Here is a 13,406-nt window from a genome sequence, read left to right as displayed (position 1 = left end):
TTTGGTAAACAAGCAACTAATACAACCTAAATTTAGATAATGACATGAAATCGACCTAAATTAACAATAAAATATAAAAACCTAAAATTCTGAGCTTATTCCCGTGCACAAGAACTTACCGTAGATACAACAGTTTAGGAACTAAATACACTAATATTCAAATATGTTATATAAAAACCAAAGGTAAGCTAAATCTGAAAAAAATTAATAAACATAGTGCATTAAACCAAAACGTCTGACAGATAAAATAGAATAGTTACTTAAATCACCACACTAATTTATTGTTCCCAAACAAACCCAAACGACTCCTAACAGGTTGCTGTTGCATCCTCGAAAATGAGCACCAGGATGGTGCCAAATCATGCCTCCTGTGAGCCCAGGTGTCCAGACGAAAATTGAGCTAAAACGCTCATAGCTTGCTCCCAATGACATACTCTCAAATTCACTTGTCTGTGGCTGTCTCATGGCTTCTGGAGATGTTTAAAGGGCTATGACTTCATATATTTCTTCCAAATGGCTAAAAACAGATCCCTAGTTTTATTTACCATATAAACATGTGAGCAAAAAGTAGAGAGAAGAAGAAATAAATCAGAAACTTTTTAGAAGAAATAATACTGAAAAAGTGACCATTAACTGGGACAAAAACTAATCTCATTTAACCTTGAACATGTGAGTGTGAAGATATGAACAGATATAATGACTTTGAAATTGAAATTTGAATATAGAATATGATTTATCTGAGAGAATATGATATTTGTAAAAATATATTGAATTTATAAAAGTATTGGATGTTCAATCAGTTTAAAACCTACAGAGAAATGATAATTATTTCCAATAGTAATTGAGAATTGCATATGTTTGGTTACGTCTAACCAAAAAATCAATTAATATATAATTTTCCTTGAATGAATATTCAATAAACATGTAATAATCTACATAAAATCCAAATAATGAGTTGACTAAGAAATTTAACAATAAAACTAATATTTCAAATGTTCCATAACAAAAAACATCCCAAGGCTAACTACAAAAAATAAAATTTTTATCGGGTGATTCTTATCCAGATTCCATTCGTGTTTTACACTTCTCTCCTTTCTCCAAACAACAATTGGTAATAACTACTTTTCACTTTAAAATTAAACTGGAGATGTTGAATATAAGTAATTTAGTTGAAATTATCAACCTGCCATTCGTCGAGCCGATTCGACAGCCAGCAGCCAAGTGTCTTTCAATCCTCTCTCGTTCAAAGAGGAGAACGTCAAACGACCACGGAACACGAATTAAACGTCAAGAACGATTCAACAAGTATATTCCGTAGACGCCAAAATGTGACGTCACGTAAATGGTTATTTACGAGAAACTTAGAGAAATTTAAAAGACATCAACAGAAAATAAATTATAAAAATATTTAAAAAGTTCAAAACTAATTCCGGAACGTGTCACACCGTTACAGCGTCGAATAAATATATTGTTTGTACTATTTCGTCGCCTAAGCTATTTTTAAGCTAAATTTGTTAATAGCTTAACGGTGTCTAGTCGGACAAACTTTGATGTACGGGAACACTAGAACGGGAAGTTTTAATTGTGGAACAGGTTACAGGTTTTGAATGTCAGACTACGAAGATGTTCCATGTATTTTGTCGGACATAACTCCCAATTGATTTGTTTCTCTTTCATTAAACTCTCATGCAAAACCAGACTGTTATTTACCACCAATATAAATCCTTATATTGATAAGTAAATTCCGTACAAGGAACGTAAATAAAATGTTTTTCGTGTCGAACTTATTAAAATGTCCAACATATTTGTCGGACAAACATTTTTTCATATATTAGGTATATAAAGTTGCTATTAAATAAACTTAAAAACAACCTGTTAGTTTTCACAATCATAAACTTATCAGAATGGCACGTTCCAAATTTAAAATCATCAATTAAACCTTCCCCTGTTCCAGTGGTCCCATACGTCAAAGTTTGTCCGACTGGGCACCGATAAGCTATTAACAAATTTTCAGCTTGCTATTAATCAACTTTTTTTGGTACGCGGGATCCTGGCCTAAGAAATTTCTCACCTTTAGTACCTTCCTTTGGTTATAGGATTTCACTCGACACATGGAAGGTACGTATCCATACGTGGGTATCCCGTGCTCGGTGTAGCAGCTACACATAGTGGATACGTTGCTGCTCGCTGCTCGGCGCTCACCCTCTTAGATTCAACCGGTTTGCGGTTTATATGTAGGGGAGCGCATGCCGCATCCATTTGAGCAGTTACACCGAGCACGGAGCACATACGTATGGATACGTACCTTTGTCAGTCTATCTGGTATATTCACGGAGGACTTGTGTTTACAAAGTGCCTGGGACAGACGGACATAGGTAATAATTCAACAGTTTTATTAAACTGTTGGTGCGATAACTGTTTTCATTTTTTGAAGTTATACTTCTTTACCGGCGATAGAGGGTAAATTTTTATATGGGAAAACCTAGCGACCGGGCGCATGCGCATTATAACTTTGTTCTGATTGGATGTTCAAATGACATGTCAAAAATTATTCAATATGGTGGCTGTGGCACAGCTGTAGTTAGATTATTTATGGTTGTTGCGTTTTAAAATTTGTGTGAAAAGAAACAACAAACAAAAGTTAGTTAATAGTTATACTGCCTTTTTAAATAGTTTTCATATACCTATATTTTTGGACTTTTGGACTATTTTGGACAAGGAAAACTCATTCTAATTTGGTAAGTACCTAGTTTTTATTATAATCATATTGTAATTATACATTTGGATTAGGGTGAAATACATACATTTATTTTCTCAAGAATGCGGATTTTAGAGAGAAATCCCTAATTAGGTTCGATTTTTATTTTTAAATTATGATTTTTTGGCGTAGATTTATTTATCTAGTAGGTATGTAATGCTTTGATTTACATACTTAATTTGATTACCAACAAAAGTTCTACCAATCTTCATCTAATATATTGTTTTCTTACTGTTTTGTTATATTTTTATATTTTCTTCCACAAAATTTAAACTACATAATTTTCAAAACAATTGTCAAACAGTAAAACGTTCAGTTACCGTATTTTTCCACATGATAAATAATGTGCGATTGGACGAGTGAGTCTACGCTTCGATTACGAGTCAAAGCGGCACGAAATTCAAGGGTTCAATTCCCGATGCAAGTTTTATTTTTTTATTTTTTTATGCATATTATGATTGTAAGTATATTTGTTATATAATTTTTTTTTTCAGCAAATGCGTATTTAAAATTTTTGCCAACAATTATTATCGTCCAGAAATCATTTTTTCTTTGTGGCATTTTTCAATGTGTTTGTGTGCGTTTTATTCTTTTATTTTTTTAAATTTTTGGTATAGTCTTAAAAATCACATAATATGTAGTAGAATTATAACTTCTTACGTACGTACAAAGTACACACACATTCTTGTTTTTTTTGAGTTTTGGCACTATTTGAGCGGAAGTGCGATATTAGTATGGTATAGTTAGACCCAAACCCAGACATCCAAAGTGAAAGTTATCCTCCAACACCAAATTGTTCTATATGGTCCACATAATGTTCAGAAAAAAGTCACACCATTTTGAGCGTCGGGTTTGGGGAGAGAAATCTGCAAATTCATAGTTTTTTACGTTTTTCGTCAATATTTCTAAAACTTTAGCATGAACAAACCTCTACACAAAATTGTTCTACATTAAATTTGAAATAAAAAAGGCCTATGCATAACCCTTCTAAAATGAACGATTCCAATGTTACGGAGGTTGTATAGTATATTTGGTCCAAAAAAAGGCCTAACCCAGACATCCAAAGTAAAAGTTTTCCTTCAACACCAAATTGTTCTATATGGTCTACATATTGTTCAGTAAAAAGTTACACCATTTTGAGCGTCCGGTTTGGGGGGGAGATATGGGAGAAGTCGGTAAATTAGTAGTCTTTTTAAAATTTTTCGTCAATATTTCTAAAACTATGCTTTAGCGTAAGAAACGTTCTATAGAAAAATGTTCTACATAATATTTAAAACAGAAAAGGTTCTATACATAATTGTTATAAAATCAACGGTTCCAGAGTTACGGAGGGTGAAAAGTGGAGGTTTTCGATACTTTTTATATTTACCGTTTTCCCTCCTCTCCCCCTAAAAACCCGACGCTCAAAAAGGTGTGACTTTTTTCTGAACACTATGAGGACCATATAGAACAATTTGGTGTTGGAGGATAACTTTCACTTTGGATGTCTTGGTTTTTGGTGTAGTTATATCATAAATATTGCCCAAAAAATATAAAAGTACCGAAAACATCGACTTTTCACCCTCCGTAACTCTGGAACCGTTGATTTTATAACAATTATGTATAGAACATTTTTTGTTTTAAATTTCATGTAGAACATTCTTGTATATAACATTGTTTACGCTAAAGCACAGTTTTAGAAATATTGACGAAAAACGTAAAAAAACTACTAATTTACCGGCTTCTCTCCCATCTCCCCCCAAACCGGACGCTCAAAATGGTATAACCATTTACTGAACAATATGTGGACCATATAGAACATTTTGGTGTTGGAAAAAAACTTTTACTTTGGATGTTTGGGTTAGGTCTTTTTTTGGACCAGTTATACTATACTACCTCCGTAACTTTGGAACCATTCATTTTAGAAAGATTCTGCATAGGGGCTTTTTTATTTCAAATTTAATGTAGAACAATTTTGTATAGAAGGTTGTTCATGCTAAACCGCATAGTTTTAGAAATATTGGCGAAAACCTTAAAAAACTACAAATTTACTGATTTCTCCCCCCCAAACCCGGCGCTCAAAATGGTGTGACTTTTTTCTGGACATTGTGTGGACCGTATAGAACAATTTGGTGTTGAAGGATAACTTTCACTTTGGATGTCTAGGTTATGCCATCTTTTGGATCAACTATACTATACTATATGTAGATCTACAGAAAAACACCAAATTTGTTCAATGCTTATAATTATTTTATTGAATGGGTACAATCAAGGCAAACAAACTTTATAATTCAATGATTACTACAGCTACTAAAATATGTCGGATAATTTTTTCTTTAAATTTGAACAACTTTTAATGTTAAACGTTAAAAAAAATAAAATATTCAGTTATCTATAAATACGACGCTGGCCTATACCTAATGGGTTAAAACTTTAAATCAAGGTTTTTTGTACAATAAGAATTTTCGAACAAAACTGTTTTACAAACTGGAACATGAAGTAAAAACCACTTCTATGTAAAAGGTATATTTACTAAAAATTTTTAGAATCCCAATGGATTCAATAAAATAAGTTCATCAGAACGTTTTCAAACCTATCGGTCCATCATCAGTGATCTAAAATCAAATAAGTAATCCCACTATTAAAATTGAAAAGATGGTTGAAATTGTAAAAGTTAAAAAATGTGGTTATGATTACTTACTTGAATACTTGCAAAATAGCCCCAGAACCAAACAATGGTTGTGATTATAAATAAATCTACATTATGTTGAAATAAATTTAAAATGGCTAAACGCCGATGTTCAAGGATTAAACCTCTGGGAACATGGTGAAACTCTACCCGAGGACCCAATCAACCATCTTCGGTCAACGATGACTACTAAGTGTCAAAGCTATGTAAGGAAATGCTTGATGTGACATTGACAGTTAAGGAAGAAGGTAGTCGATTTTCTAGGAATTTTAAAAACAAAGTCATGATCCAGACGAAGATATGGTAAAGCTTTTAATATCTGAAATTGTCTGTTAATTAAATCTATTGTTTTTTTAAAATTAAAAGATAATGTGTTTTACAAAATAAAATTATTTTAACTGTAGGTAACTACAAATTGACTGTATCAAATAAAATTAACCTGATCAAAAAATTACAATATGATAAAGTGAGCTGATTAGTAGTAATAACAGAAATAAAATTAAATAAGTGGTGTTATAGAAGAAGTTTTAAATTTTGAAAAGGGATATTATTATATCAAGAAATTTATATGTACATAACATGTGTATTGATGGTTGTATAGGTAGTAGGGAAATTATTGTTTGAATGTAGGTGAAAATTAAAAATTTATATAGATTGGAGTTAAGATAAAGTCAATCTGATAGTAGAAAATGTGATTCAGGAATGCAATTATTATGGAACAATTTTAATGAAATTGAGAAAATTCTTGTGACAAACTGGTGAATATGTAAAATTGATAATAAATAATTGTAGGATAACAGGTTGCCCAGTTGATACAAATTAAAATTTAATTAGTATAGAAAACAATAGGTGTAATGAATAAAATAGAATTAATAAAACAAAATTAAGAGAATGAATATTGTTATAATTTGATTAAAGAATGACTGAGTTTAACTGTGATAAATGAAATAAAGTGATGAAATGTTAGATGTGAAGATAAAAAATATATTTGGAAAAGGTCAAAGACAAAAAGCAAAGGAGTGTGATGTAGGGTCAAAGCATAGGTGAAATGAGTGAAAGAGAAAGATTGGAGAGTTGGGTATGAGGGTTGAACTGAATGAAGAAAAGAAATGAAAGAAGTGTGAAAAGGGGGTATGGTAAATTAATTAGGTTTTGATTAAGAGGAGTTCATGTGGTTAGTAATGATTAGTATGTGTAAAGGAGTTTGGAGCCAGTAAGGGAACGAAGCAGATAGTTGACAGTGGGTAAATAGGATGAAGAAGATAGCAGATAGGATAGGAAAAGGGAAGGTATAACAAAGTAATAGGAATTATGAAAATAATTGACGGTGAATGGGGACAAAATTACGGTTAAGGGATGTTTGTCGGTTAACACAATTGGGACTTTTCTTTAGGTCTTTGACAATTTCCAAATCCTCGTATAAGTCTAAACGGAGTGTATTTTTTTGTTGAATGTTGTGTATCAACTGGACCCCATCAGGAATCTTAAGTTCGTGTTTATTGACTTTTAAATGGTGTGAAAAAGCTGAAGTGGTATCTCTCTTACTGTGTTCTGCCGATCGGGTGGAAAGAGATCTATAAGTTCTACCAATGTAGGTAGCATCGCAGTCTGAACAAGAGAGTCTGTATACCCCACTACGGCTCATGTAATGGATAGGGTCTTTGGTGTTAGTTAAGCTTTTATTGAGGGTGTTATTGACTTTAAATGAGATTTTGATGTTATCACAAGAATTAGAAATAATTTGTTTGACTCTTTCAGATAATTTGGAGTTATTAAACGGTAAGGAGGCATAAATTGGAGTAGTTGTGGAAGATGATGAGAAAGCGGATTGTTGAAGTAACTTAAGTTCTCTTTTCTGTTGAAGTTTATGGATGATGTCTGGGTCATAACCATTGTTAACTGCAATTTGTTTGATGATGTTCAGTTCTTTGTTAAATTCAGTTGTAGGTAGAGGAATAGAGTTTAATCTATGTATAAAACTACGAAATGCAGAAAGTTTATGTGAAAGAGGATGGTTAGAAGTGGAATGGATAATGTGATCAGTCTGTGTAGGTTTACGGTAGATACCAAAGTTGAAGTGGTCATCTAGTCTGGTAATAGATATGTCCAAGAAGTTAATGGAGTTAGAAGATTCTAGTTCCATGGTAAAAGTGATTTTAGGATGGATTAGATTGATTTTATGAAGTAAGTTGTGAGCTGAGTCGGAGTTACCAGATATGAGGACTAAAATGTCATCTACATAACGAAACCAATGTAATATCTCTGGATTTTTTGTGATATGATTGGATTCTAAATGATCCATAAAGACATCAGCTAAGAAAGGGGATAAGCAACTTCCCATTGCTAAACCATCTGGTTGTTGATAAAAGTTGTTGTTGAAGACAAAGTAATCTTGAGATAGGCAGATTTTGAGAATGTTTATAATAGACGAAGTGGTAGTGGAGGTCACCGAATTATTTAAAAGAAGCGAGTTGACCAGACTAATCGATTCATTTTTTGGGACTGAAGTGAATAAATTGCTAACATCAAAAGACAGCATGACGATATTCGGATTAAGATTGACAAGTTGAAGTTTTTCAACTAATTGGCGAGAATTCAAAACAGTAAACTGTGGGGTGAAGTTAATAAAATTTTTAATAATGTTAAGAATGAATTTGGATAAAATAGAGACTGGAGTATTGATGAAACTGACAACGGGACGAATGGGAATGTCAACCTTGTGTATCTTTGGTAAACCGTATAACCTGGGAGTGAGTGGATTAGACGGAATTTTGGTGTAAGGTGCTTCATATTCAGAGAAGAAATCAGTAAACTGTTTAAGATTGTTTTTCATTTTTGAAACAAAAGATTTTGAAGGATCAACAGGGAGAAGATTAAAATTATTGTTATTTAGGAAAGATGTGACTTTGTCGATGTATAGTTGTTGGTCTAAAATAACAAGGCAGTTACCCTTATCTGCTTTACTAAAAATGAGGTGTTGGTTTTTGATTTTATTTTTAATAGATTTGAGTGTGGATAGAAGGGATTTAGACTTGTTAAATGAAAAATTGGGAAAAGATGAAGATGACGTGGAAGTAGAAGAGGAATTGATGTTGGAAATAGAAGAATTGTTATTAGAGAGAAGTTTAGTTTTGAATTTGTTGATAGTTTGGATGCAAGAGTTTCTGATTGATGTTTTTTGTGTAAGTGAAATGGAAAGATTTTGAATAACAGTGTTTTAATTAAGCCGTACTTTAATAATTTAATTTAATTATATCTAATATTATTTAAACGTTTAGTTGTCTCATAAAAATATATTATAAATTATTACATAAATATCTAAAATAAATGAACAATATCCTTCGTTGGCTCAGTGTAGATGGTCTTTAAGTTGTGATGGAAACACCAAATAATAGTAGCAGAGTTTATTGATGAGACTTACACTATGGATGTTGACCCGGGGTACTTTGAGTAGAGACTTAAATGATGAGCGTTGAAGACAATCACTCGCGTTAATGAATTAATAATAATTGAATTTCTAGACAAGAGATCTTAGTTTTATATAAGTTTAAATTGGGTCAATGTAAACACGGGCCCCGCGTGATTTTGTGTATCTAATTAAGGTAAATTGTTTATCTTATGTCAGCAACTTTTGGCTGATGTCCAAATTATATTATTGTTAATTGACCAAATGTGTATGTAATTTAATTAATTACGTGTGTGTGTTTAATAACAAATAAATGCATTCGATCTACTGGGTGATAAAATGATACTGTCCAATTTCGGATATGAATACTGAATATTTGATATTGGACATACTGCGGACTCGGGCAAAAACTGGCCCAAGTGTCAATACTCAAAGTTTACATATAAGTATTACATAAAATAGTCAAATTCAAACATGTTAATAAATAAATAGTTTAAGAATAATCAACAATCTTCCAACCGTACTCTAGCTATCAATGTCCGACTCTATCTCTAGATTAAAATTAGGGCAATTGGATGAAAATGTGGAGAGTGGGATGTCGGCCTTTGAAGTCGACGGTACATTGTTATGCCGATTACTACTTAATACAGGTACTTCCTGTTCGTTAGTCTGAGTATGTGGATTCCCTGAACGACATAGTCGTACAACAGGACGGTATTTCCATAACGTGAGTATCCCAATAATTACCATTATAGTGATGGTCCCGGTGGCTACAAAATAATGCCAATTAGATTCTGGAATCGATTGCCACTGCGTGTGCGTCATTTCTTGTTCTAGACTTTCCTCCTCAAGTAACGCGTGACGTAGCTCTCCTCCTGGTATGTCCAGGTAGGTGTTTAGAGGCATGTTAAACCTGCGGGGTGTCCTCGCCACCAATTGGGCCACGGGAGTGATTGGCGCCTTCAGGTAGCTTGTTACCGCTCTCTCCATCCCACTGCTAGTGGGGAGTAATGTAATATTTTTCGTTTGGGCGATACATTTGAGTGAAAGTTTCAGGAATGTGACTCGTTCCAGTACTCTTTCGCTCCGATTTCCATCGCAAATAATGGATATATGTATCGTGACTGGCGTGATAACGAGCCAGAGGTTGGGGTACCCATCGTACTCCATTGAGCTGTCTGTATTGTCCTGGCTACCACTGGACATGTGCTATTCTTAGATCGCTCATAAATTTCTTCAAGTATGCAGTTTGGTTGGGTATCCATGTTCCTTATAGCCGTTGGTGAGCACGCTCTCTGCGTCTTTGTCAACAGTAAACATCTTTCCCTATCTTCTGCGGTCAATTCGAAGTAGTGCAGTGTGTTATAATCTACGACCAGTAGATTCCTTGGGGCGACAAATGTGCGCAACACCGACCCCTCAACGTTAAGTGGTATGGCCGTGACTTTCAGCATGATGTACTTAATTTTCCCTGTCACTATGAAATAGCCGATGACTGTTATATATCTGTCGTCATGACTGACTTCTGTTTCTATAATGGGCTGTCGTCGTATTTCGACCCCTTGTGGCAGTATCTGCCCTGCTTTCTCTATAAATTTGGTTATCTCACCCGGTTTCACTATATCAATGAAGTGTCCGTGGTTATAGTGAAGGTTTAATATTCCCTCGTAAAATTGAGTATATTCGTTTATGAATTCCATAACTTGCAACGCTATCGTTTGTATTCGCAACGTGCTATATTCGGTTTCTAGTCTCTGTGCTTTGTCTTCTACTTCGTTAAGTCCTTTAGATATTTCTTGTAGGCCTGTGATTAGTACTTTGTTAAACTTGTTCATTTGCTCGTTTATCCTGTTCTCTGTGTGATTGATTGATGTTATTGTTTCTAACATTATCTTCGCTTGATGCTGTGATCCCTTTATTAGCTCCTTTTGGTTATTGTCTAATGCTTTAATGTTACTGTAGGCTTCGTCATTGACTCCAAATACTGAGGTTAATATTGTTCCTAATATTCCTCTTCTTTCCCTTGCTTTTATTTCTACTGTCAACCCCTCGCTTACTGATTCCGCCTTTCTTTGTCCTTCCTCTAACTTCCCTATTATATCATTACAATTCACGATTTTTATATCCTGACACAGTTCTCGTACTCCTTGTATCATATTTCCTATTATTTGGTGCTCTGTTCAAATTCTTCCCTTTTCTAGTAACACCTTTATTCGAAATGTTCCCCGGTCTATAACGACCTCTCCAAGATCTTCTGTGAAAAATCCTGGTTCCGGATTATATATTTTATATGGTTCTGCCTTTATGGGTTTTAACATCGTTAAAAACATTATAGCTACTAGTATTTTCTTCCATCTTAGTGCTGCTGCCTTCTTCGGCTTTTCCTGTTTCTCTTCTTCCAGTCGTATTAGTTTATGTATGGGTCTTTTTGTCAGTTTCCCGTTCGCCTTTCTCACTGTTACGACTCTGGTTAGTCCCTCCGCTCCAGGTGTGTTTCTGTTACCCTCGCTAATGGCCATCTGCCTGGAGGTGTATCTTCTTCTTTTATTATAACTATTTCTTCTTCTTTTATGTTAGAGTGCGCCTTATGCCATCTATTTCTCTGTTGTAATTGGTGCAGGTATTCCTGTTTCCAAATTTTCCAGAAGTCTCTTTTTATTTTCTCCAATAATCTCCACCTCGTCGGCATCTTCAAATAAGTCGTAAGCTCTTCTTCCCGATTTGGTGATATAATTTCTCTCCCTATAAGGAAGTGAGCTGATGTCAGTGCTATTTTCCCTTCAGGGTCTTCTGATGACCCACATAATGGTCTCGAGTTCATACATGCTTCTATTTGTGTCAGCACCGTACTCAATTCTTCATATGTTAGAACTGTTTCCCCGATGATTCTTTTCAAGTGATATTTCATTATCCGCACTGCGCTCTCCCATAGTCCTCCGAGATGTGGTGCATATGCAGGTATGACATACCATTGGGTGTGTCTGGAAGTGAGCTGGTGTCAGTGCTATTTTCCCTTCAGGGTCTTCTGATGACCCACATAATGGTCTCGAGTTCATACATGCTTCTATTTGTGTCAGCACCGTACTCAATTCTTCATATGTTAGAACTGTTTCCCCGATGATTCTTTTCAAGTGATATTTCATTATCCGCACTGCGCTCTCCCATAGTCCTCCGAGATGTGGTGCATATGCAGGTATGACATGCCATTGGGTACCTAGTGCCAGTAATCCTTGTTTTATCTCGTCATCTATTTTTTGATTTTCTTTTTTCAACAAATTTGCTGTTCCTACGAATGTGGTTCCGTTATCGCTGTATACGTTGTTGCACTGTCCTCTGCGTGCCGTAAATCTCTTGAACGCCGCGATGAATGCATCCGTAGACATATCGCTTACTACTTCGAGGTGTACTGCCTTCGTTGACAGACACACAAATACTGAGATGTAGCCCTTATAGCTCCTCTGTCCTCTGCCTCTCGTGGTACTTATTTTTATTGGCCCGGCATAATCTATCCCTGTGTTAGTAAAAGGATGACTCGGGTTCACTCTGTCTTTCGGTAGATCTCCCATTAATTGTTGTGCTGCTTGGCTTTTATACCTCCTGCACCTTAAGCATTTTGCTAGATGATCTTTCACGGTTCTTCTGCCGTTGATTATCCAGTATTTCCTTTTTATATACTGTAGTGTTTGTTGTAATCCGCTATGTAGATTTTTTGCGTGACTATCTGCTATAAGTAACTTTGTTAATGCACTATCCTTTGGCAAAATTATCGGATGTTTTTCTCCGTACTTTAGATTCGTGTGTCTCAGTCTTCCGGTGACTCTTAGAATTCCTTGTCTATCCAGGAATGGTACCAATGACGCTAATTTATTTTTCTTGTCTAACTGCTGTTTCTTCTCCAGCTTCTCTATTTCTTGTTTGAAGTAGGCGTGCTGTGAGTGCTTTATCACCTCTAATAGCGTTTCCTCTAATTCTTGGACTGTCAGCTGACTGTGTCCACTGTCCTTCTTTTTTCTGCATTTGTCTGCAAATCTCCCACAGTATGCAAGTACTCTTCTCATTCTTTCTAAATTTGAGAATCTCTCGCATATGTCCTCCTTTATCGTTGTCGTGTGCATCGTTATTTTCGTTTTGACTTCCTCCTCATTTGTCTCTGGTATTTCTTCTGATTCCTGCGTTAAAGTTTTGTTACTAGTCAGCCAAGTTGGTCCCTTCCACCATAGCTCTGCTTCTAATAATTCTGATGCTGTACTTCCACGTGAGAGGATGTCCGCTGGGTTTTCCTTCGTATCTACCTTATGCCAATTTTTCGGTCCTATAGCGCCTCTTATTTCCTCTACTCTGTTGGCGACGAACATTTTCCACCTTTTTGATGATCCCCTTATCCAAGCCAGGGTTATCATTGAGTCTGACCATGCATATACCTCAATGTTTTCCCTATTCAATGCTTGTAGGGTTTTCTTCATTAAATTTGCTAATAGCACCGCGGCACACAACTCGAGCCTCGGTAATGTCGTTTTTCCTTTCAATGGTGCGACTTTCGATTTTGCTATCATTAGATTCGTTTTGATTTCTGG

Source organism: Diabrotica virgifera, chromosome 5, assembly GCF_917563875.1.
Source record: "Diabrotica virgifera virgifera chromosome 5, PGI_DIABVI_V3a".
Classification (NCBI taxonomy): domain Eukaryota; kingdom Metazoa; phylum Arthropoda; class Insecta; order Coleoptera; family Chrysomelidae; genus Diabrotica; species Diabrotica virgifera.
The sequence above is the reverse complement of the archived record's forward strand: the minus strand, read 5'-3'. Positions refer to the sequence as shown.